The sequence below is a fragment of the Camelus ferus genome, chromosome 32 (assembly GCF_009834535.1).
Source record: "Camelus ferus isolate YT-003-E chromosome 32, BCGSAC_Cfer_1.0, whole genome shotgun sequence".
In the NCBI taxonomy this organism is placed as follows: Eukaryota; Metazoa; Chordata; class Mammalia; order Artiodactyla; family Camelidae; genus Camelus; species Camelus ferus.
The window spans coordinates 9,419,518-9,431,134 of record NC_045727.1 but is presented as its reverse complement, the minus strand read 5'-3'; the positions used below and the strand labels follow the sequence as shown (position 1 = coordinate 9,431,134).

Below are 11,617 nucleotides of genomic sequence, written 5' to 3'. Positions count from 1 at the left end.
ATTCCAGTAGAACTTCCTATATCAGAAAACTAGGTCCAAAGTAGCACAGTGGTTTGATTCAGTGTGATTGACGTGCAAGTGTCAGGGAGGTCGCCGTGGACCCTGCAAGTTCAAATTCTTCTTCCTCCTTCCCCTCCTCCTTATCATCAGCATCTGTGAGCTTGTGTCTGAGTTGAAACAGTGAGTAGTAAAGTGTGGGAAGGAGTGGGCTTTCTTGGGAACAGATGCCAAAAGCAATTCTACGTTGGAGCACTGGTCCTCAGGCAAGCTTTTTGAGCTGACTTTGGAGCATTTATATTGATCTAGGCCCTTAAATGGGATTGAAGAGTTCCAGAACAGAGGCAACTTATGGCTTCTAGAAGGTGTAAGTATTGTCTAGAAGAAAGTGTTGCCAATTAGTTTCCTAAAATCCCCAAAATTAAAATCAATAAAGGTGCTTATTAACAAGATGGCCAAGCAAATAAGAAGGGAAGTCACCACAAGTACCTGTCAGCAGAAACAATTAACATGGTTAGACCTCCCCCAACACCTGCATTCCAGACTGAAGACACTGGAATTCTCTGAGATAGACCATAGAATAGTTATGAATAATTTTTTAAAGGATAAAATAAAATATATGAATAAATGACTAGTGACTATTAAGGATGACTAGGCATATTTGAAGAAGAAACAAATAGACTTACCAGAAATAAAAATATAATTGCTAGAAAATGTGGGAGGCTATAGCTTAATGTAGAGAGCATGTTTAGAATGCACAAGGTCCTGGGTTCAATCCCCAGTACCTCCATTAAATACATACACACATACATACATACATACATACGTACACCTACCTAATTACCTTCCCACACAAAATTTTTTTTTTAACTCAGTGCATAGATTTACACTGTTCCTACATAACTGAATAGAGAACACTTGGGAAAATATATATCCTAAGGAATTATTCAGAATTCAGCCCAGATAGAATAGCTTATGGAGAATAATAGAGAAATTTAAAAAATACTACAATGAGAAGATCCAATCAGAGTTTCCTAAACAAAGAATAGAGAAAGTAGAAGAGAGGCAATACTTTTAAGAATAAAGTCTAGGAATTTTCAGAACTGATAAAACACATGAATGCACAGATTTAAGCATTAGAGAAGAAGTTTTGTTCACAAGATTGTGGTATAAGAAAGTAAGTTCTCCGAATATGCAATATGAAGTAAACAAAGAAAGTATCAAATATATTAACCAAGAATAAAACAATAATTTTGTTCAATAATAGAGAAAAGATTGGTAATGGGCACTAGCTTGAAATTTAGGGGAAGAGTTCTCCATCTGAAAAATTTTGGGAGAGAATGCTTATGATATTTTTTGATTGAAAATGTGATTAGTGGGACTTTGGAGCCCTGGCACCGTAAGATTATATAATTGAAGGAAGTTACAGGACATCAGCAAGATGGCAGACTAGCTGGATCTTGGTTTGCCCTCCTCCCACCGAGGAACTGACAAAACAGCTACACACAGATCAATTGACCTTGAGAGAAATCCAGAAACTAGTCAAGACACTCCTAAACACCAGGTGACTGAGAACATCCCACATCAAAACAAGTAGAAAAAAGTTGAGACAAATTACTCTGTATCTGGGAACTGATGGAGCAGGTGAAGGACTCGTATCTAAAATATACAAAGAACTCTTAAAAGTCAACAATAAGAAAGGAATCTGATTAAAAATGGACAACAGGTCTGACTAGACATCTCACCAAAGAAGATATGCTAATGGGAAATAAATGTATAATTGATGCTCAATATCATGTGTCATCAAAGAATAGCAGATTAAAACAATAATAACATACCACTACACATCCATTAGAATGACAAAAGTTAAAAAAAAAAATGACAATGCCCAAATGCTAGTGAGAATGTGGAGCAAAAGGACTTTCATTCATCATACAGTCATTCTGAAGACAATATGGCAATTTCTTGCAAAGATCTAGACACTCTTACCATACGATAGAGCAATCCTATTCCTAGGTATTTACCCAATGAGTTTGAAAACTTACACAGACTCAAAAAGATGCAAATGAATTTTTATAGCAGTTTTATTCATAATCACAACCTTAAAAAAGAAATATAATTAGATATAACATCTGAAATTAATAAAATATAGATATTTATCTTGTTAACAGTCAGTGGTAATTTATATATTCAACTCTTCGATGACTGCTCTTTTTTAATTTAAGTTTTATTTGATTTCTCTATGATGATCAGGTAAAAACCCAATAAAGAGTGTAGAGTAACTGTGGTTCTCTTGTCTTGGTTCTTCCATCACTTGTTTTTGGAGTATTTTCCTCCTAATTTTAGTTTTCAGATACTGTCCTAACTTCAGGATTCACTTTGCCATTCATTTCCCACTACTGTTTCTTTTTTTATTTAATTGAAGTATAGTCAGTTTATAATGTTGTGTTGATTCCTGGTGTATACCACAATAGACACACACACACATATACACACATACATATACATATATATATTTCTTTTCATTTTCTTTTTCATTATAGGCTATTACAAGGTATTGAATATAATTCCCTGTGCTGTACAGTAGGACCTTATTGTTTATCTATTTTATATACAGTACTTAGTATCTGCAAACCCTGAATTCTCAAGTTTTCCCTCCATTCATCTCTTCCCCCACCTCCCCTGTAACCATGAGTTTGTTTTCTATGTCTGTGAGTCTGTTTCTGTTTTGTAAATAGGTTCATAAGTGGTATCATGTGGTATTTTTCTTTCTTTCTGGCTTACTTCACTTAGTATGATATTCTTCAGGTCCATCCATGTTGCTACAAATGGCATTTTATTATTTTTTATGGCTGAGTAATATGTGTATATGTGTGTGTGTGTGTGTGTGTGTGTGTGTGTACCACAACAGTCACCTGTTGATGGACATTTAGGTTGTTTCCACATCTTGGCTATTGTATATAGTGCTCCTATAAACACTGGGGTGCAACTATCTTTTCGTATTAGAGTTCCCTCCAGATATATGCCCAGAAGTGAGATTACTGGATCACATGGTAAGTCTATTTTTAGTTTTTTAAGGAATCTCTGTACTCTTTTCCACAATGGCTGCACAAAACTACATTCCAACCGACAGTGTAGGAGGGTTCCCTTTACTCCGCAGCCTCCCCAGCATTATTGTTTGTGATCTTTTTAATGATGGCCATTCTAACTGGTGTGTGGTGATACCTCATTGTAGTTTTGATTTGCATTTCTCTGATAATTAGTGATACTGAGCATTTTTCATGGGCCTATTGACCATTTGCCCACTACCATTTCTTAATAAGGAAGATGTAATATAGAAAGCCATCTTTCAGGTGCCCATAGAGGGTCAAAAAAAAGACAAAATCTCCATATTATGTGAAGGACAGGACCACAGCTTACGTTATTTCTATGCACCACAAGGAGGAGCTCACTTATTTGCCAGTCTCAGTGAAGATTTCCCTACTTTATATGCAGGTAAAGCAACATTCTGGAGAGATCAAACACTGTGTTTCTTGCAGCTTGATCCCATGATTTTAAAGCAAATAAACTTGTATTATAGTGAAAATTTCACCCAGACACCCTTCACTACTTAAGCACTGCTAAAGCATACACAACTAGGCTAGGGATCTTTTACAAAGTCATCCACAGTGAGCCTAAGGGTGCTCACATCACTATGATTTTGTTGAATGAAAACTATAACATCAGACTCATGGTTATTGTGCAGTTAGGGGTAGATTTTTATTTAGCAAGAAATATTAATTGATATGTAAACATTTTTTATTTATTCCATCAGTCATTAAAATTAAGTTACTCAATATGTACTATGTGATAGGCAAAAATTGCAGTGGAAACTGTGGGTTTAGAATATCTTGTAATTACAGGCATACCTCAGTATCTGCAGGAAGTTGGCTCCAGGACCCACTGCAGATATTAAAATCTGTGGATGCTCAAGTCCCATGGTCAGCCCTCTGATATCTGTGGTTCCGCATCAGTGGATTCAACCAACCACGGACTGTGTAGTACTGTAGTGCCAACTGCAAAATACCACAGAGGTAAAAGTGGGCCTTTGTGGTTCAAACCCTTGTTGATCAAGGGTGGATGGTATATAATTCTCATTTGGAAAGTTATTGTTTATATTTTGCAGTTTGAATTAGAAATTGATCTTTGAAATATTTAAATGCATCCAGCATTTGAGGAAAGTTTTAATATTTTAAAAAGTTAATCATGCACATTTTCTTTACTAAATGTCACAAATTAAGTGATAAAAAGAACTATTATTAAATAAGTTGCATCATACATAAATACACAAAACTGGCACATATTAACATTTTTCAGAGAAAAATGAAAAGGAGTGGTTTGAATAGTAAATACTAAATGTCTTGAGGGAGAAAAAAATGAGAAAGAGAAAAATTGAGATCGGCTGTGAAGTGGGGCAATAGACTTCTTGATGTTGGCATTTAGGAGATATTTTAATGTTTTATTCTGACTACATCTCTTGTTGCATCCTGTCCTACTGCATGAAATCAACATTATGCACACACACTTTACCCAGTACCTAACTTAGCTCCCCTGGAAAGTCTTCCTATGTAATTCTTCCTTCTATCCTTTATTCTACCATTCAAGTATTGTCTGTGAACCTATATTCCCTTATTGTTATTTTGTTATTTCAATCAATTAATTTTCCCATTATAGAAGCTATGTCCACTAAATAGTTATAGTTTGAAACATACACAAAAATAGAAAGAAGAAAACAAAACAAACTCCTCTCTGTAAAGTTTTATTCTCCAACACAATCACAACTGGATTGCCTGACAAATTAAACTGAAATGCATTTGCGAGTTCTCCTCCCAGGACGCTTCCTTGGGTCTTGGATCTAGATTCATTGCTATGTAGTGGTCACTGAGGCACCGTTTAATTCCCCCTTCTGGGACCTAAAACATTTTGCTTTAAATATTTGTTTAATTGCCTTCATTCATTTAGCCTCCTACCCCTGCCCCAACTCTGATGAGATTATAGAGTCTAAAAAAGGAAAGACTCAGACTCAAATATCACTGCATTCCTAGAAAGTAGTGAAGTATTGTGCACATAGTAGGGTTAGTAAATATTTGTCCCATAGATGAGTAGTGGTCATGAAAGTGCACGCCCTTTTGCAATTAATGTAATAGCGTAAGTATTTCCCCATGTTACAGTTTTTACTTGTAAGTATTTTTATGAATTTCACCATCTGTTCATTGCATAAAGGTCAATTTCAAGATGGTTTGACTTATGTTTATCCCCGCCATGAACCAAGGTTCTTAGCGGTGCAATCTCCCTCATCAGTTCCTACTATACTCTGCTTCCTCTTCACTTCTATAAACTACAACTAAATTTCTGTTAAAAAAAAAAAAAAGACAACAGCAAAGTCCTAATTCAAAAACTAATGAGCATGCAAAGCTCATGAGACAAATCCTAAAACTTGCTCTATGGTTCCTTATTCCTGTTGGCTTATTTTTCACTGTAATGACATCACAGTGAGCACAAAAGGCCTTCTTCCTCCTTTTTAAAAATATGGCCTCTGTTATCCTAGTTAAGTATAAATTTCACTTTATCACTGTAATCACTATGTTTTACATAAAAGCATTGAACAGAACATGAAATGTTCTGTCTTTAAATTTGTTATTTTAATATCTGGTGATTTATTGGCTAATATGATTAATGTGACTAGCCGCAGGATTATGCAAGGTACTGAGGCACAGGCTGTAGTTCAAAGCAAGTTAATAAATGCTATCTCCTCATCATTATAGGAAGGAAAAATTTAACGTTGGCTCTCTCATCTGCTTACCTTGAAGACTAAGAAGGACTTTAAAAAAAAAAAAAACAAAAAACAACCAAAAACAGAAAAGTGGGAGACTGTATTGTTTCATGCCCTGAAGAAAACAGAAGCAGATGTTTGTGCTATAAAATGTAATTAAAGGTACACAATGGAAACCCTTGTAAAACCTTTGTCCATACCTGTCTTAGCTCTTATCACATTGAACTATGATAATATGCTTATATTTTGTTTTATTTACTGCGTCATAAACCTCTTAAAGGAAGGGACAATATCTTTTTTATCCTTGTTTCATTAGCACCTACAGCAAATATCTGCCTCCCAATAGCTCCTTACTAAGTGTTAAAAAGAACTGGGGGAAAAAAGAAAGATTTTTTTCTTTCCTTTTCTTTTCTGCTCATAATTTTTCTTTCTATTTCTTAATTACTTGGTTCCCACCTTTGTTTCTAGATTATATTTCCTCTACTGGAGAGTCCATAATACCCTGACCTTTATCCTTATCTCTAAATTCTTTCTTGATGGACAGGCTTAAATCTCCAAATATCAACTAAATATTACTCGAGTACCTTGTTGTCACCTGACACTTAACACTCTCAGAACAAAATTCATTAATTTCCCTCCATGTCAACTTTCTCGATGTTTTCATGTCATCACAATTATATCCATAGATGCAAAATCTCTTTATCTTCTAGGTTTTTATTTCTTGTTTTTCCTCATCAAATTCAATAAATTATCGATTCCCCCTGTTTTGTTTATAATGTATTTGAAATTTCTATCCTTCTCCCAGAATATCTGGTGAATTATGTCTAACAAATTTGACATAATAATATTACAAACTTATGTTTAAATGATGTGATAACCAGCCTCCAAGATGCTCCTGAGTGATTTCTATCTCCTAATGGCCATGTCCCTGTGTAATTTGTCCCCACAAATTACAGGTTCTTAGTGGCAATTAGAACTCAGCAGAAATAACTATCACTTCGGAGATTCGGTTATAAAAGACACTACAGTCTCCATCTTGGCTGTGCCTTCTCTCTTGCCCTTCTCTCTTGGCTTGCTTTTGCCATGTCATAGGAACACTAAAGAGAGGTTCATGTAGCAAGGACCCAAGACTGGTGTTAAAAAGCCACTGAGGAACTAAGGTCTAACGTCAGCAGTCAAATGAGTGGCTTATAACAGACCCACCATCAGAGACATGTAGCTAAGCCTCTTCCAAATTCATGACCTCCAGAAACTGTGTGAGATACTAAATGTTGAAGCTAAGTTTCAGGATAAATTGTTATGTATCAAAAGATAACTAATACAATGACTTTCCTCAAGCTAGGGTTCAGGATAAATTGTTATTTTTTTAACATTTTTTATTGATTTATAATCATTTTACAATGTTGTGTCAAATTCCAGTGTTCAGCACAATTTTTCAATTATACATGAACATATATGTATATATTCATTGTCACATTCCTTTCTCTGTGAGCTACCATAAGATCTTGTATATATTTCCCTATGCTATACAGTATAATCTTGTTTATCTATTCTACAATTTTGAAATCCCAGTCTATCCCTCCCCACCCTCCACCCCCTTGGCAACCACAAGTCTGTATTCTATGTCTATGAGTCTGTTTCTGTTCTGTATTTATGCTTTGGTTTTTTTTGTTTGCTTTTTTTTTTTTTAGATTCCACATATGAGCAATCTCATATGGTATTTATCTTTCTATTTCTGGCTTACTTCACTTAGAATGACATTCTCCAGGAACATCCAAGTTGCTGCAAATGGCGTTATGTTGTCAGTTTTTATGGCTGAGTAGTATTCCATTGTATAAATATATCACACCTTCTTTATCCAGTCATTTGTTGATAGACATTTAGGCTGTTTCCATGTCTTGGCTATTGTAAATAATGCTGCTATCAACATTGGGGTGCAGGTGTCATTTTGAAGTAGGGTTCCTTCTGGATGTAACCCCAGGAGTGGGATTCCTGGGTCATATGGTAAGTCTATTCCTAGTCTTTTGAGGAATCTCCATACTGTTTTCCACAGTGGCTGCACCAAATTGCATTCCCACCAGCAGTGTAGGAGGGTTCCCTTTTCTCCACAGCCTCTCCAGCATTTGTCATTTGTGAACTTTTGAATGATGGCCATTCTCACTGGTATGAGATGATACCTCATTGTAGTTTTGATTTGCATTTCTCTGATAATTAGTGATACTGAGCATTTTTTCATGTGTCTGTTGATCATTTGTATGTCTTCCTCGGAGAATTGCTTGTTAGGTCTTCTGCCCATTTTTGGATTCAGTTGCTTATTTTCTTCTTATTGAGTTGTATGAGCTGCTTATATATTCTGGAGATCAAGCCTTTGTCCGTTTCATTTGCAAAAATTTTCTCCCATTCTGTAGGTTGTCTTTTTGTTTTACTTAAGGTTTCCTTTGCTGCGCAGAAGCTTGTAAGTTTCATTAGGGCCCATTTGTTTATTCTTGCTTTTATTTCTTCTAGGAGAAAATTTTTGAGATGTATGTCAGGTAATGTTTTGCCTGTTTTTTCTTCTAGGAGGTTTATTGTATTTTGTCGTACGTTTAAGTCTTTAATCCATTTTGAGTTTATTTTTGTGTATGGTGCAAGAGAGTGTTCTATCTTCATTGTTTTACATGCTGCTGTCCAGTTTTCCCAACACCATTTGCTGAAGAGACTTAAAGTGTTGTGTATTAATAGACAACTAACACAATTTCTTTCTAGTATAAATAACATAGTAGTGTGATTAAATTGTCTTGAAAAAGTAAGGAATGGAGTGGTGTCCAGCAGAGATCTGCTGGAGTCACACAGTCCTGGAGAGAGGCGTCTGCTCCTTGAGTGGAGAGGGCTTGGTGTCCACACGAGTGTGGACAGTCTCACCCCATGAGACTCCTTTGGAAAACATGAAGGAGTGGAGTCAGAAGAGATGTTAAGTTACCTAAGTTCACCCAAAGCAACCATCTCCTCTGCAGTCTTTTGACAAGTGACTGAAAAGATCTGAAAGAAAAAGAAGAGTTTCACTTAGGATGTTTGTAATTTGTATCATAGCTCTGGTGAGGACCCAAGTAGGTGCTCAAGCTCTGATGAGAGTGAAGAAGTTGCCTCTTTATCTTTTAGCCTCTCAATTATAAGACATTAATTGACAAGCATATACCCATCCAGATGAAAATCTGTCCAATCTACTGGCATAGTGTGTGTAAGCTGTTTTTCACTCTAAAATAAAGTATTCTTGCAGTGTTTCATGTTCAGGAATATATTCATCAAACTCCAAGAGGTTTGGCCAGATAACAGGTAAGTATTCATCAAAGAAACAAAGAAAGCAAGAGCTCCTCAGAAACAGACTTAGTTGCTAAGCTAGCAGCATGTCCTCAGTATCATGCCACATGGCAAAATCAAGTGAAGACTAAAGTAGCATCAGTCACCATGGAAGTTTTGATGAGATAACACCTTTAGCAGTAGCTTTATGAAACTTCCTACTGGCTTTAAGCATGCACCTATAAGACCCACTGGGGAAATAGCTCAGAAAGTGTGAGAATCCATGTTCCCACGTAGAAGAAATGGGGAATGGTTGCAATAATGAATGATATTGGAAAATATAAACTCATGAAATCTTTCTACAGTGTGTATTGCAAGCATTGGAAACGTACTGGCTCGTGATTCCTTATGATTGGGATCAGCAGTCTGATTGGTTTTCTTACTGTGCACCCTACCCATCTATTTTCTTTTATATTCACATCATTGAACTCATTCAACTCAGAAGTTACACAAAACTTCCTTTTGAATATTTTGAACAATTTAGAGAATGCAGAACAATCATAGAACCATTAAAACTATTTTAAAACAGAAGTTCCAAATCACAGATATCACATGGGAATTAATATTATTAAAAAGGGTAACTTTTATGAAGCTACATTTAGTATGGATAGTCAGAGTAATTTGAATTAGGCATTATCCCTTGAGGATACGTTTGGATGGAAGGGAAGACAATTATGATCAGTGGGTAGAGGGTAAGACCCTGCCCTCCAGCCTGTAAGATGGTATCAATTAACTGGGTATCAACTGTGGTCTTGAGAAAGGCGCAGATAGATTCATTAAAACAGAAAGCAAAGTCCCAATCCCAGCAATGTACAGGATATGAGAAAAAAGTTACTCTGCTTCTAATGAGGTGCTGTATGGAGAGCCTTACATTTCTGATCCATGACACACCTGGTCAGCAAAGCAATGCCCCTCTCAGCTTCAACATTTAACAAGGCCCATCAGCTGGCTCAGAGACACGGGGAGGGGAAATTTACACAGAACAAATTTATAACTAACCCTCCTAAACCGCTGCACTTTTCTACTGGGAAACTGAAAAGCATAGAGGATGATGTATCAGTTCTAGACTTGTCAAGTGTATGGAGAAACTGTTTTAGTCAACATGGCAGAAGGCTCATTGTATAAAGATGGCCAATTTTGTTCCACATTCTAAGTTTTTGGAGAATTTTGTCGTATTTTCTGAGTTAGGATTGATATGCATTATCAACAAGAACTGAAAATTACAGTCTCAGTGGCTGGATTAAAGGAAATGATAGAAGAGTAGAGTTGTCAATGTGTAGGAACCACAGGTGTAAATGAGGGTTTTCAGTACGGGGCTAATATCTGGAAGTTTTAGAAGTTATTCCAGTCGTATCTTTAGTGTTCTTGTAGAAATGAGCAAGACTATCATCATGGTTAGCTTATTACCTAATTATGGAAGCCATAATTAATTCTGAGTTTGTCAGCATTTACTGCAGCATGTTTAAAAATTTTACAGAAATAGTGTTATTCTCTGATTTTTTCTTTGGAGTTCTATATAAAACTGGAAAACACTGCATACTTTTATATGTTATATATATTTAAATGTTACATTAAAAAAAATCACCCTAGCACTAAAATATTTAACTGGAATGATTGACAGGATTTTATTCACAGGATTTCATTCTCCATGCTGAACAGCTGCAGAAAAAACAAAGTGTCCTAAGTTGATTTTATTTTTTTTAACGGAAAAATACATCCTTTCTCTAAAAAAGGGATCCTGTTGTTTTCTGGCATTTCTCCTTAGTCTCTGAGATAATACTTAATATAACAACATCTCAAAATATATATTCTGAATTGGCAGGAGAATCAAAAGTTGTTTAAAGGTAAACTGATTTCAGATTTCAAAATTATCCCAGCTCTACTTTAAGTATCCCAAATTAAAAAAAAAAAAACAAAAAACTAATCTGCAAGTGAAACTCTTGATTTTCTTAAAATTCAGCACATTGTAGGAATTGTCTTTCATTGTATTCAGTAATAATTTTAAAAATAATTACTAACTAGTGATTTTAAATATTCTCTTCCAAAAACTTAAAAGAAGATAAAGGTAAGTGATGAAAGATTTACACTGCCTATTTTTTAAAAAAATAAAACTTTCTAATGAGTTGTGACTAAATAAGAGAGATTTAGCTTTTTCCAGTGAGGCCCATAAACTGAATTGTCAGGAATTAACTGTGTATGTTGTAGAAGAGCTGCTGGATCTCAGCCTGGCTTTTCAAATGGGAATAGTGATTATTTCCTCTGCAATACAGGTGGAGCTAATTAGAAATTAATCAAAATGATTAACCTCTGCACTCCTTCAGCAAATGAATCACTTCAAAAGATGTAAATGGAAAGCCCCAGGAGACCATTTTAGGTAAGGTTTTTGTTTGAAATTTTAAATGCATAAAAAGCTAAAAACTAGCAATTTACTAATCTAAAATATTGCCCTAGTTTGAGTACAGCAGCATTCAT

The 11,617-nt window shown here is 35.4% G+C and overlaps 1 long non-coding RNA gene across 1 annotated transcript; it reads right to left on the bottom strand.

The window, feature by feature from the left end:
* Positions 1-1,261: 1,261 nt before the first annotated feature.
* On the bottom strand, positions 1,262-10,872 carry LOC116660906. Its single transcript, XR_004316553.1, has 3 exons — positions 10,861-10,872; positions 9,334-9,336; positions 1,262-1,614 (listed from the first exon to the last, which is right to left on the bottom strand). It is a non-coding gene; the product is annotated as an uncharacterized LOC116660906 (long non-coding RNA).
* Between the last annotated feature and the right edge of the window lie 745 nt (positions 10,873-11,617).